Here is a 15339-nt window from a genome sequence, read left to right on the forward strand (position 1 = left end):
AGTGAAGTATTTGTGTTCCTAAGCCTCATTATCTCCTAAATTCAGAAATCCATTGCTATTTCAGAAAGAACCACAAACTTGAACTGGCAAGAAGAAAAATGACCAACATGGCAGGGCTTGTCTCCCTCTAATGTATGATTCTTCTTAACTCCATATTCCAGGAAATTATTCACTTGGAAGTTTAGAGTTCACGGAAAACAACTATTTCTCTTCTACTTTCCAGTTCTACTTGTACCCATTAGAAAAGCAAACAGTATTGCTTAATTCCAAAGAAGTTTGCTCTCAAAAATATCTTGGCATTTGGCAATAAGAGGAAAAGAAAGTGACAATGAACTTCATGGACACAGAATTCATTCTTTACAGTGACGAGGTATTCAAGAATCCTCACTCTTTGTGTTCTGTTTTATCTGTATTTGGGAATGGTATCTAAGAGGAGAAAAGGGAAGCTTATGTTTTTTTTTTTTCCTTTAAAATATATTTCCATTTACCAATGGATTATTTTAAGCCCAGAGAAAATTATGATTGCATTATTCTTTTCAGTAATCGTGGCAGGTATTAAAGTGAACAGACAATGGTAGCGTATATGGAATAACCTGGTTTTCTAGACAGACCCACTTGTCCGAGATCAAACAGCTACAGCACATTTAGGGTTACAGTCTCCTTCCCTTCCTCCTCTTTCTCAACCGCAGTGGAGCTTTTTCCAGTGTTGCCATGGTAACACTATATCTGGCTGCTAGCTCTGTCGTAAGTTATTGAACTGAGACTGGCTTTTGGTTTAGCAGATAATTAGGTTCTGTCTCACAGGTTCATTTTCCTGTGACTGGGACGTGAATATGACCTACAGCTGGCCTCAATTTCAGTGTCACAGACAAAACTTTAACCCTTCCCAAGCTCCCAAAGCACTCTCTTAAGCCTTGCTTGTGAAGTAGAGGAAGTCCATTGCAGCCCACATACACCTTGAAGAGGATTACCAAGTCCTCATTTTATTTTATTTTTTTTGTCTTCATGCGAACACCAAGGAAAATATGATCAAGACTGTGTACCTAGAGCATTTTCAAAATTTAAAATATATCAACAATAATGTATATGTGCTTATGTATTTAACATGTAACATATAGAACTTTCCCTAGGTGTTTTCATTTCCCTGCTTCTTCAATAATTTTTTAAGTCACGTCAAAGTGTCTTGTACTGCAGTTTGGTTTGGATTCCAGAGCATTTAGTTTTGAAAACCCCGTTATCAGAATATTAACTTGCTACCCTTATTCTCAGCTTCCAGAACTCTCTGCCAGTTGATTCATGACCCTCCTTCTCCTTTTTATAAGCCCTAGATTTTTGCTGACATTGAAAGGTTCCTTTGGCGTCCCGGGCAGGTCTCTGCTACAGGAAACAATGCCACCACTCTATGAAATGCCCAAATGATCACTCAGGGCTTAAAACTTGCTGGTTCGGAAAATCAGCAAAGCTCTGCCCTTTGTTTAGGACAAAGAAAGAAGCCTAACTTTTAGAACAAATATTGATTTCACAATCCCACAGCAACAGAGAGCCTGCATGGTTAATACGAGAGGGCATGTCTTTCTATGTCAAACAATAGGAAAGACCTTCAAGGAAATCTGTTTGAAAAATTTAGTGTATTTTACCTAAAAGCTTCCCATGAAAAGGTAAGACAGGAACAAGGGAAGTTGAGTTCCCCATCATTAAAACATGAATTAAGTTCCTCCATACCTTAATTGGCTAGAGAATCACATAACTATGTCAAGAGAGATAGGAAAGACCTACGGCACGTTGAAGACTCAAGGGTTGGAAGCTGGAGCTAGGATTGTGTGTGTGTGTGTGTGTGTTTGTGCGTGCGCGCGCGCATGCACGCGCATGTGCGTGCTCATGTATACCACATAGACTATATTGTTTTAATCCATTCCTTCCATCCTCAAACTCTAACTTGGAAGAGCATCTTGAATGGCAGCAGCCTCAAGTCCTGGGTAAGAGCTGTCATGAACCTGGTATGGTCCAATGAATTCAGTGGACTTAGTGGAATGGGTTGAGGTCAGGATGGGGGGAGTTTGTATGAAGCAAGACAGAGAGCTGATCTGTGAGAAACTGGTTATTGGCAGTTATTTTCCACTAAACTGAGCTTCTTTTAACTTTTAATCTCAAGTACATAGCACTTGATGTTTTCTTATTAATTATCAATGTGTTCATTGAATGAATGAATGTATGAATTCTTCCCCACTCTCTTCTATGTAGTAAAAATCAAATTAGTAGCCAGTTATAAAGATGACTTAGGAAATCCACAACAGTTTTCTTTTCTTTTTTAAAATTTTATTTATTTTTTATTTTTTTAATTGTTACTTCCCCAATACAATTTTTTTTCTACTGTACAGAATTGTGACCCAGTTACACATACATGTATACATTCTTTTTTTCTAGTCACTTAGGATGGAGCATAATAATGTGAGAAAAAAATAATTTTCTTTTCTTTTTCTTTTTTTTGTTTTCTTTTGCTTTTGGGGGCTGCATCCATGGCATAGAGGTCAAATTGGAGCTACATCTACTGGCCTACACCACAGCCACAGCAATGCAGGATCTGAGCTGCATCTGTGACCTACCCTACAGCTCAGGGCAATGCCAGATCCTTAACCCACTAAATGAGGCCAGGGATCAAATCCACATCCTCATGGACCCTAGTTGGGTTAGTTACCACAAGCCATGATGGGAACTCCCCAGAAGCATTTTCAATGCGAAGTCCTTTTAACAGTCTTCTCATGATTTCTAGCAACCCCTAAGCCCATCACATGAACGCCATCTCTTGCCTGCCCCATTGCCATAGCTTTGTGACTGATCTTCTTCCCTCTCATTACCTACTATAGTCTCTACTGTGCACAAAAGACAGAGGTTCACTTAAAATGCATATCACTTGCATTTCACCCTCCTCACAACTTCCCAGTGTCATTCCACTAGACTAGCATACATACTCCTTACTGAGTACACAAGGCCCTAGGTGAACTTGCCCTTGGCTACCTTGCTGACATCACTACCCTCTTTCACTCTCCCCCTTGCCTTTCCTCAAGCACCTGTGCACATGCCCATGGAGAGCCTTAGCCTTTGCTATTCCGTCTTCCAGTAATACATGACTCATTCCTCTACTTGCTTCTAGTCTCCCTGCACAAATGTCACCTCCTTAAAAATGCTTTTCCTAAACATCTTAAAAAGCATCCCATTCATTGTCCAAATCATTCCTGCTTTAAGTTTTCTTCATGATGCTTATCATTTCTTCTTAGGATATTAGGCAATAAGCAAACAAGTATATGCCTTTCCCATTAAAATATAATCTCCCTGTGGGAAGGAGCTATGCTTTTTTGTGAGTGTATCTCTAATGCCTATAGCCTAGTAGGTTGAATCCTAGCAGCCTTTAGTAAATATTTGTTAATGAGTAAGTTAATGAATGAAGAGATCCAGGTATAGAGTCTGGGTATCCCAACCTATGTGGGACCAAGAACAAGTGTTCCCAACATGATGGATGAAATCTCCTCCTATATGGTGAAATTGCATGAATAGGTACAATAACATTTAGGAACATAGCTTATATTTTGCAGGTCTCTTCATTAGATTGAGGTAAAAGAAGGCCTTACATGAATTAGACTCAAGATGAAGCATCATCCATATACCAAACACATTGCAACTGGTCACTCCTAGACGACTTTTCCTGTGAAGGACCCAATAATAAATAGTTTTGGCTCTGAGGGCTGTACAGTCTGTGTCACAGCTTCTCAGCTCTTCTGTTGGGGTGTGAAAGCAGCCACAGACAACACATAAACAAATGGGTGTGGCTGTGTTCCAATATCATGTTACTTCTGAAAACAGGGAATCAGCCACTTTCAGGACACAGGCCAGAGTTTCCTGATCCTGAGGTAGAGCTTTCCCCTGATTCCTCTTTCTGCCAGGTTATTGAGAGAATGCCTGAAGGACCATGGCTTTCTCAACTGATTCTTTCAAGAAATGAAACAAATTGGTGGGTGGCTTGTGGGGGCAACATCACTGAGACTGTTTTCTTCCTTTCTCTCCTTTGTTCAATAGTAGTCATGTCCTAACTTTAAAAATGTAGCTGAAGTAAGAATAACTATAGTCTATTGGTAAATGTCTTTTTTTCTCTATATGGGAGAAAAAAGGATGTTTACTAATTTCCGTAGTGTAAATTCTACCCCCCCACCCCCTGTGACCATTTGAAACTAGCAATATGATGTCACTTAACCTTGAGGTTGGAGAAAGATGCATATAATAGTCTCCTGAATCAGTATGAGCTGGCTCCAACCCACAGCAGGATACATATTTAAAAGCTGCAATAATTTCACTCACTGCCACTGTGAAGTCTGTGAGATAGTAGTGGGCTTGATAGTAGCTACTGGCTGGATGATCTTTTGGAATGCCAATAAATATTTTTTAAAGAAATAATTTTTTTTAAAGTATATAAATATAATGCTCTATGTAAAGCCCTTAGCTCAGTGTTTGGTTAAAATACATACTCAGTAAATAGTAGCTATTATCCTCTTAGTTTAAGTTATTATACACATTGAAATTAAATGTTTAGCTACAGACTCAATCCAGTTTTAATGCCTTCGTGTTAATAAGGCCTTGTAACATGGAAGCAACACAAATAAAGGAATTTTATGTAGCTATTCATGATTCTGCCCAGCTCAAGGTTAAGATAGCAACAAAATACTTCAACCAGAATAAAAGAAATCTCCACTTGACTGTAGCTCTCCATAACACTTCGCCAGGGTCAAGCTGTGTTATTTTCTTTCAGTGTTAAACAGAAAGCATCTTAGGAGCATAGTTCAATTATTGATTGAATAGTGGGTTCTATTTGACTGTAATTCTAACAAATACACTTCAATGAGTTCATGACCAGAGATGGGCCAACAGAAGGGTAAAGGTTTCACTCAAGCTTTAAGGCAAATGATCAGACTGAGTTAATAACAGGGATATCTTCTATTTTTCTGTGAATAATACCATCCCATCCCAGTTGGACAAAACTAGTAAAACAACAGGCAAAATATTGATGATGAGTAACCAGACACCAAAGGGAACATCAGTATGAAAAAAACTAGCGAAAAAAAATTATATAGACCTCGAAAGAGATCAATACACAGCTTAGGTTTACTCAGTATTTCAGAGAAAAGGGTTAATATGCTATTTTAAATACTATAAAGCTGGTTTTTTTTAATTGTTTACCTCCAGTATCCTCTGCTCATTCTCTTCAATTCGTAGAGTTTTCTACACTTCTGTAAAAGGTATGACTTAGTGTTTGGTCTGTGATATAAGGTAAGAAGGAGATTATTCCTTTTAACTTTCTAGCTCATCTTAATCTTTTTTTCTTTATGCTTCTATTAGCACATAAGTCAAATATATTGGTTTTTGTGGTGGTTATCCTGCTCTTCTTCTTGACAGCCCTTTGCTCTAGAAGACTCATTTTGACAATGGAATACCTCAAACCCATCCCTGGTCAGAATTCCTCTCACCCCCCAAATATTACTGAATAAAGTAATTTTTCTGCTTAAATAAAGTCTTCTGCATGTAGTTTTTTGCTACATTTTCTTTTGGCTTTCTACTCATTCTAATATTGATGGAAATATTTTATGTAGTAAACTTTCTTTTAAGGCTTATATTATACAAATTTCCAAAGATATACAAATTAGGGAGAATAGCATAATGAACCTACAGATGCTCATAACCCATAGAGAGAGGCTCAACTACTTAATGATTTATTGGAGGGGAGGAGGAAAATCAACATCTTTTTTTTTCCAACTACATTGAGATATATTTGACATATAACATTGTGTAATGTCTGTGAAATAATTACCACAATAAGGTTAGTTAACACATCCATCACCTCTCATAGTTACATAGTTATCTTTTCTTTTCTGGGGAGAACATTTATGATCTACTCTCAGAGTAAATTTCAGATGTCTGATATAGTAGTGTCACCTACAGGCACCATGCTGTAGACCCCCATCCTAGATCTCCAGAACTTACTCATCTTATAACAGGCAATTTGTACCATTTGATCATCCTTACTCATTGTCCCCACTCCCCAGTTCCTGGCAGCCACCAACCTACAATTTGTTTCTATGAGTTCATTTTTTCGTTTGTTTTGTACATTCTACCTATAAATGAGATTATGTAATATTTATCTTTCTCTGATTTCTTTTACTTGGCCTAATGTCCTCAAGATTCACTCATGTTGTCACAAATGACAGGATTTCCATATTTTATATGACTGAGTAATATGCCACTAAATTATATATACGTGTGTGTGTATTTCTTATTATACGCACACACACATATATATAAACACACCACATTTCTTTACCCATTCATCCATCGAAGGACACAGGTTGTTTCTATGCCTTGGCTATTTGTAAATGATAATGCAGTGAACATGGGGGTGCAGCTATCTCTTTGAGATAGTGATTTCACTTTCTTTGGATATATACCCAATTATTTAACTTTTATCAATGTATGGCCAGTCTGGTTTCATTTGTACCCACCATTCACTCATTTCTAACTTCCTGGATTATTCTGAAGTAAGCTCATGCATTGTATAATTTGCATGCATCTATAAATATTTCACTATGTGTCTCTAAAAGTAGAGCACTGTTTTTAAAGCACAATAGCATTATTACCCTACAAATATTTACAGCAGTTTCCTATTCTCATTAAATATCCCTTAATTGTGCAAATTCTCCTGATTGCCTCATTATTTTTTTAAAAGTTAATTTGTTAGAATGAGGATGTAAACATAGACTACACATGGCATTTGGTGTCATATATCTAAAATCCCTTTCAATATGTAGTTTCCCCGCAACTTGTTGATCAAAAAGTTGCCCTTTAGTGTCTGTCTCATTCTGGATTTTACTGATTTCATTCCTAAAGTATTGGTCATGTTCTTCTTTACTGGCATTTCCTGTAAACTGAGAGCTTCACTGAAATGCTACATTTGGGTGCTTTTCCTTACTTATTTTAGCAGAATTCATTCATAAATTGTATTGTATACATCCCTCCAGGAAGCACCTAGAAAGCTTGGCTTTATTATGGCTAAGTGGAAGAAGCTTATTATGGCTAAGTTTGTGATTTTATTAGTATTTCCTTATGGTTGCATCATCCAGGAATCAAATATTTCAAACTCATAGGTTAGAATTTAATATATCATGATTTCATGATATTTCAAAAAGAGCGCCTTCACCTTCAGTGATTCCACCCAGTGAGCAACTTTGAGCACCATTACTCTCGTGAATGTCAAACTATGGATTATTCCACTCATCTGCCTGAAGTTGGATTAAATTATGGAGAAATTCCAAGGGAAGCAGCCTTAGAATAAACATAAGGTACATATGTAGACCTTTTCCAATCTAAAATAATCCCATCATTCTCAGAGAAGGATGAGGAACATGGCATTAGAACTATATATTTGTGATGACCCTTAGCTTTATAAGAACTTCAGAGAAGACTGATGTGGATGAAATTACAGGGACAATTCAAAGCATCAAAATTGTCTTGTTGGTGGAGCATGGGAACCGTTCTAGCCTACTCTAAGGAGACAGTGCAACTCTGTCACTATCTTGAAATGTAGAGCTGAGATAAAAATATGAAGACATTATATGAAATATCAATTGTCCTTTAAAAACAGAAGGATGTGTATAATCTTGGGAATGGAAATAGAAGCATGTGATTGTTTATGGACTTTCAGAAATGTATGACTTTTTAAACAGCCACCTCTATGTTTGTCGTTTTAATTCCTCATATGAAAACAAAAAAAGCTGGAAAATCAGGAAATGCTAATTTATAGTTAGCTCATTATTGACAGCACTTGAATCTCATATCTCTTGACAGATATGAAAAGGATCTACCTTTTCACTATGTATTTATTGGAGAGAAATAAATAACAGCTAGTTTTCCATTTGTATGGATGATTTGAGTTCAAAGTCAACATCTTTTATGTAAAATTCTTCAGTTATTCACACTGCTAAAATTAGACACATATTCTATTTTGAAGCTGGGAGAATATATTACTTAGACTCTGAGAACTGCATTACCTTAATGAGTTATTTTCAAGTTCTAAGGTTCCCCAAATCTATTTTTATTCCATATTAAGAAATTTGAGAGGTTTTTCCAAGATGTTACATAAATCTACAAAATGAAATGTGGGAGGCTATGACCCACTTCTGATACTTCTATTCTTCCTACTACCTTCACCCCCAAAGTAAGAACAGAGACATACTGCTTCGTTATATCATTGTTAACCAATTTTAAAAGAATTTTCTGTTTTAATTAAGATACTTAAGCTACTATGTCTTTTTTTGGGTGGGGCTGCACCCACAACATGGAGGTTCCCAGGTTAGGGGTTGAATCGGAGCTGTAGCTGCTGGCCTACCCCACAGCCATAGCATCACAGGATCTGAGCCATGTCTGCAACCTACACCACAGCTCATGGCAATGCCAGATCCTTAACCCACTGAGCAAGTGACCAAGCCTGCGTCCTCATGGATGCTAGTCAGATTTATTAACCACTGAGCCACAATGGGAACTCCTCTAATATGCAGTTTTTAAGTTATTATTTCACATCATGTCTTACCTGTCACAGTTAGGAACCTGGGGCAGGCTGAGTCTTTAGAGCAGAACTATGATGTTATTGTAATACAAGGATAGCCCAAGGCAACCCCAAACTTATAATGTCTCTGTAGCAATAGCAATAAGATATTCTGGGCAAAGTTGGACCAGGATTTATTACACTTCTCAGTTGGGATTCTTATTATTTTATTTCATATTTCATAGTATGTCAGGTCCATGAAATTACCTCTTTGAAGTAAGATGCTTTTGTGCTGCTTGCTCTGACAATAATTTGTCTGATTAGAATATTAACAGAAATGTGTGAAATGTAATGTTCCTTATTCCAAGAAACAGGTTAGTTTCTACTTGTTCAATAAACCCCACACTCTAAAAGTTTCACTCAAGAATAGAATTAAAATTTGGTTCAGTATAAAGAAATGCCAATTACTCAGGAAGCCTCAGAGTATATATTTCATGAGCTGTTGATGTGACATTTATTGATATAACATGAAAAGTTTTCATGAAATGAAAATAAATGTATTTTGCATTAAATTGTTAAGTGTGTGGTTTATGTTCTTGTGTGACAATTTTAGGTTTTGTTTATATCCATTTAGGAATCATTTGAAAAATCTTTTGTGGAGTTTGATTTGTGACCAAATACCAGTTCTTATGGTTCATCAGTGGTAGAACAGCTTTTTACAGAAAAGATACTTTCTACTAACATTTGAAAGTAAGTATTATTCCTTAATTTACCCTGATAATGACAAAAACTTCTAAGGGAAGATGTGAGCCAGCACTATATAAATGTAAATGTTCTTTCCTAAAGCATTCCTTTTTTTTTACCCCCCTGGTAATTTAAGTAAAGCAAAAGTAACAGATTTTGTAAGAGCCAAATTGAAAGACTTGACTTATTAACTATGGAAGCTTGCCTCTATTGGGTACTACTTTGAGGAAATAGAGACCATAAAATAGCAGAATCTTAGAGTCTGAAGATATCTTAAGAATCATCCACCTTCTCTCCTGAGGCTGGAATCCCTTAACAATACAGCTGACTTATAACACTCTACACTAGGAGTAAACGTTTTCAAAAGTAGAGAGCTTACTGCCTTCATAGGCAACTTATGATATATTTGGGTAGCTCTAATTTTTAGAAAATTCTTTCTGACATTGAGCCTAAGTTTTTCTCTCTAACAATACCAAATATGTCTACATGACAATACTTTGAATATTTGAAGTCTATTTTCACACCCTTCTCCATGGATTTTTTTATTTTTTAGGGAACTCCTATACTTTTAATTTGGAAATAATTTTAAACTTACAGAGAAATTATTCCTGAGTTGCTGTAGACTTTTTACCTAACTTCCCCTAATTAGCATCTTGTGTAACCATAGTAAAATGATCAAAATGAAAAAATTAATATTGATACAGTACAGCACTGGGAACTATGTCTAGTCACTTATGATGGAGTATGTTAATGTGAGAAAATAGAATGTGTACATGTACGTGTAACTGGGTCCCCATGCTGTACAACAGAAAAAGAATTGTATTGGGGAAATAACTATTAAAAAATAATAATTACAAAAATAAAATAAAATATTGATACAACACTATCAAAAACTACAGATCTTAAAATTTCATCAGATTCTCCTCTAATGTCCTTTTTATTCTCTAGTATCCAATAGAGGAGCCCATATTGGATTCAGTTGTCATGTCTCCTTAGTGTCCTCCAATCTGCAGTGGTTCCTCAGCCTTTCCCTGTCTTTCATGTTCTTGACACTTTCCTCCATAGATTTTTAATATGCTAGAATACACTTTTAAGGATTATAAAATGATCGTATTATTATTATACATCTGCATGGAGTTAAGGGTGTAGTCTTCCAGTCCATCAAGTCTGCCCAAGATTTTATAGCCTAATGACAGAGGAGTTAGTGTTCAACTACAAAGTTAAATGAAAGAGCCCACACAAGACCACCCTTACTACTGAAAGTTCAGGGTTTCTGAAACGTACCTTCGAGTTTGATCATTCACCAGAGTGGCTCACAGAACTGAAACCTACTATACTTATAGTTTCAATTATTACAGGGACATGATACCAAACATCAGCCAAAAGAAGAGATACACTGCAGAGTCTGGGAGGCTTTCAAATAGAAGCTTCCATCATGCTCAGAATGTGTTCCCTTTCTCCTAAGTTACTATGTGTGACAGCACACATAGGGTATTGCCAGCAGGGGAAGCTCATGTGAGTGTCAGCATACAGAGTTTTTATTGGGGCTTTATTACCCAGCCATGATTAATTGATTTACCAAGTTGTCCAAAAGGTTCACCACGAATAATAGAAACTCTTATCACTTGGAAAATCCCAAGGGCTTAGAGTTTACCTCCCAGGAGCCAAGTATAAAGGCCAGACCTCTCCTGAGTAAGGTCAAATTCCTCACCAGGTAGTATCATTTACTATTTTCTTAGAGAAAAGATGTCCCTTCCTTAATATTACATGAAATGTAGTTTCTGGAGCTCAATATATCTTGCTTGCATTTCTCTAGATAATCCCTGATTTATTAATGTCTTCTTCTGGGTTCCAGAAACTTTGGGTATCTTTGGTAACAAAATATATACTTCCTATCACTTGTCTTCAAAATCCATCTCTAGGTTGACATATTTAATCCCTATTATGAAGTGTGAAATAATACTTTGGACTTGAGGGTTAGGCAGACAAGGGGGATCCTGACATTTAACAGCCATTAGACCTTGTAAAAGTTATGTATTCTTTCATGCTTCTATTTCCTCAGAGATACAAAGTTAATAATAGTCCCTATATTACAGGAACTAATTGAGAATACAGATACAATCTTTAATGTATCATAGGAGCTTAATAACTATTAGTTCTCTTCTGGAAAAAAATACTACATAATGTAAATTGGTGTTTGAGGGATATCTTATACAATGTTGCCTACCAAGTATTCTACGCTAGCTGTATGTATACATTATTAAAACAAGAACAGAATGCATTCAATTCATCAAATATTTATCTGAATCCAGCTGAGAAGCATAAAGCCTTATGCTAGTGACAGAGAGAGAAAATAGATAGTTGCTGCCTTCCTGGAGAGAGAATATTTTCATGAATATCTTTGATATAAGTAAACTGGAATAGGTGTTGAGTTAAGGCTATATCCTGTGCAACAGTGGAAGCATGAGAGAGAAAGAAATTCTGATTGCAGTTACTAGAGAATGTGACTCTAAGAAGGTGATATGTCACTGACAGCCCAGAGCATTAGGAGGGTTTTGATAGCACTTTTAAGAATAGTTAATACCATTTTTCAGAACTTTTGAATGAATTTACTTAATAGCAAAGTGAATTTCACAGCAAGATGTAAATAAATTTATCGCAAGTATCAGAACAAAATATAAATAAGATGGTCTTATATCAGCAATGGGTTCTCTAAAATAAGTATCAACATAAGAAAAAAGTTAGCTGAAAGCTTAATCTTTGTATTAAAAGTAACTTGTTAAAATTAAAAAAAAATAAAAATAAAAAATATGATATCACTTATATCTGGAATCTAATATATGGCACAAATGCACCTTTCCACAGAAAAGAAAATCATGGACTTGGAGAATAGACTTGTGGTTGCCAAGGGGGAGGGGGAGGAAGTGGGGTGGTTGGGGAACTTGGGGTTAATAGATGTAAACTATTGTCTTTAGAGTGGCTTAGCAATGAGAACCTGCTGTGTAGCACTCAGAACTATGTCTAGTCACTTATGATGGAGCATGATAATGTGAGAAAATAGAATGTGTACATGTATGTGTAACTGGGTCACCATGCTGTACAGTAGAAAAAATTGTATTGGGGAAATAACTATTAAAAACATAATAATAATAATAATAATAAATAACAATACCTTGATCTCATTGAAATGTCAACAGATTGTTTTGTGATTTATACTTTAAAAATTCAGGAGACTTTAGCCAATTTATGAAACATATTGAGTCACATTTTGAATTTTGGAATGATAGAGGTTTTTACCTGAGGCAGTCAGTTCATTGGAGAACTGTGAGAGAGTTAAATATCACCAGACAATTCATTCAGCAAATAGTCCCTGGATGTATTCTGTGGGCCAGGCACTGTTGCAGGCTTGGTGGGTAACTGACAGCAAACAGGTACATAGGCTGTCAGATGGTATAAGTATCATCAAGGAAATTAAAGCAGTGGGGATGGGGGATAGTGTTGGAGAAGAGTGGAATCTGCTCTTTCCTATAAATAAGTCAGGGAAGACCTTGTGACAGACCGCTGAGCAGAGGCAGTACTTAGCTTGGGATCAAGTCAGAGATCTCCTGGGGTGACGGTTCCTGGTGGAGAAAACAGCAAGACCGACGTTCCTGAGGTCTGAATAAGCGTGGTATTTCCCAGGAACCGCCAAGAGCAATGGAGTGCAGGGGGAGTGAAGCAGCAGAGATGACTGTAACTTGGGGCTGTATAGGCCACGGCAAAGACTCTGGATTTTATTACAAGTGCTACCTCCATACCTCTTAAACCTTGTGTTTACTTCTTGTCTTTGTACTCCCTACACCTGTGCCACCCAATAAGGTAGCTACTGCCCACATGAGGCTCCTGAGACCTTGGAATGTGGCTTGTGCAAATGAACAGTATGAAAAGAATTAAACTATCTCACTAACTTTTTACTGTTTAATAGGTTGAAATGAAAGTATTTTGGATATATTTGGATAACTTTAATAAAGTTAACATATTTTTCTTTTAATTTTTTTTTTATTTTTGAGACAATTCTAGATTTCTATGCAGTTTTAAGAAATAATACAGAGAAATCTCATGTTCCCTTTATTCATTTTTGCCCAATGGTAACATCTTACCAATCGTTGTCACCATTTTACTACCAGGATGTTGACAGTGATACATCTTATTCGGATTTCCCTAGTTTTAATTGTACTCATTTGTGGATGTGTTTAGTCCTATGCAATTTTATCACATTTGCAAATACATGTTTCTACCACCATGTTGAGAGTTAAAGCAATTCCTTCATCTCAAAGATTCAGTGTTTTATGCTTTTATAACCACATCTACCTCACTCCTGTGCTCCATCCCTCCCCCCAGCCCTAACCTCTAGCAACCACTAGATCTCCATTTCTAGTTTTGTCATGTCAATAATGTTAAAAGTAAATGGAATTATACAAGGTATATCCTTTAGGAATTGGCTTTATTCCCTTCGAATAAGTCTCTGAAAGTTGATCCAAGTTGTTGCATGCATCAATAGTTCATGCCTCTTTATTGCTGAGGAGCATGATATGGATATATCACACTTTAACTGCTCATTCATTGAAGCACACCCGGATTGGTCTTATTCTCGCTATTATGCATAAAGCTGCCATGAACATTCCTGTGCCTGTTTTTCTGTTAACATTAGTCTTAATACATCTAGAGTAAATGCCTCAGTCTGTCAGTCATATGGTATTTGAATATTTAGTTATATAAGACACTGCCAAGTCATTTTGGAAGCGTATTGTACCAACCTCCTTTTACTTTTTGGTAACATGGCTGCTAGAAAATTATGATGCATGTGTGGCTCCCGTTTCTGTTGGATAGTGCTGCTCTGGTTCATCCCCCATGCTTTTCTTTCTATCTGGAGTGTGTTTTCATTATCCCTTCACAAATGCATGCGAACTTCTATGGCACCGTGGTTAAGAGCAGAATCTAAAACCAAATGGCCTGTGTTTGTACATTGGATCTACCTTGTACCAACTCTATGATTTGTTATGATATTTGGTGCCTTTTCCCCCTCTGTTTATCTGTCAGTGGGATGATTGTAGTCATACTGATCTGATTGGGTTTGTGTGAGGATTGAGTGTATTTAGCACATGTGAAATTATTTCTTGATGACATATATTCATTCACATACAGACTGGTAAAATAAAATCAGGTTCTTTCCCTCCCATACCTTTACATTTATCATGTTCCCTTGACCTTTATAAATAAAATCAACAAACACAGCAACAAACCCTTGCCTGAAGTGAGTTCCCTTCACTCACTTCCAGCTCCTTCTCCCATTTTCTATTGCAGCCCAAAGACTTTGAGATCATAAATATCTGTATGCCAACAATATTGAATTTTTATCACCAGGTAACTTCAGTTGCGTAGATATGAAAGTGTAACACCATATTTTTTTAAAAATCACTCCTCCTGCCACATTTTAATACATCTGTAGTTACTGTCTGGAATAACAATATTAAGTGGTTTGTTTTTTTCTCATTAAAGTAGTCAATCTTTACCTAATGATGACTGTTTATTTGACCATTCATTTCCATAATGCACAGGAGTCTATGTTTGGAATTTGTTGGTCTTTCTTCTCTCTACTGTACATGCTCCACACAGCTATTTTTATGTGAACATTATGGCTTTATAGGACCACTTTGCCTCTGTGTTGCTATGTTAGTATTGCCATTCTCTTTAATTAGAATGCTCCTATTGTATAACCAGGAAGAGTTCTTTCAACCTGGGAACATTTGCTTCACATAGTAGAGAGAACATTTATTTATTTGCTTGTTTGTTTATTTATTTATTTTCCTTGCCCTAAAATATCAACTTTGATTAATAATTATACCTAGGCTTTGTTCTTCTTATCTGGGTGTCAACAGTAATTGGAATCCATATCCATATCCTACCTTGCAATCATGCTGCAAAAGGCCAATAAATTCCCGCTGAGTGTGTGACTTGTTAAATTTAGTGCCTTA

The 15339-nt window shown here is 36.4% G+C and overlaps 1 long non-coding RNA gene across 2 annotated transcripts in view; it reads left to right on the forward strand.

Annotated features, from left to right (window-relative positions):
- The window catches only part of LOC125135060 (uncharacterized), a 294915-nt gene that overhangs the window by 264954 nt on the left and 14622 nt on the right, over positions 1 to 15339 (forward strand). For both annotated transcript variants that reach the window (XR_007136895.1, XR_007136896.1), the window contains 2 exons: positions 224 to 370; positions 9216 to 9331. This is a non-coding gene — a long non-coding RNA (uncharacterized LOC125135060). The remainder of the gene's footprint in view (positions 1 to 223; positions 371 to 9215; positions 9332 to 15339) is intronic.

This window comes from Phacochoerus africanus, chromosome 1, assembly GCF_016906955.1.
Source record: "Phacochoerus africanus isolate WHEZ1 chromosome 1, ROS_Pafr_v1, whole genome shotgun sequence".
Classification (NCBI taxonomy): domain Eukaryota; kingdom Metazoa; phylum Chordata; class Mammalia; order Artiodactyla; family Suidae; genus Phacochoerus; species Phacochoerus africanus.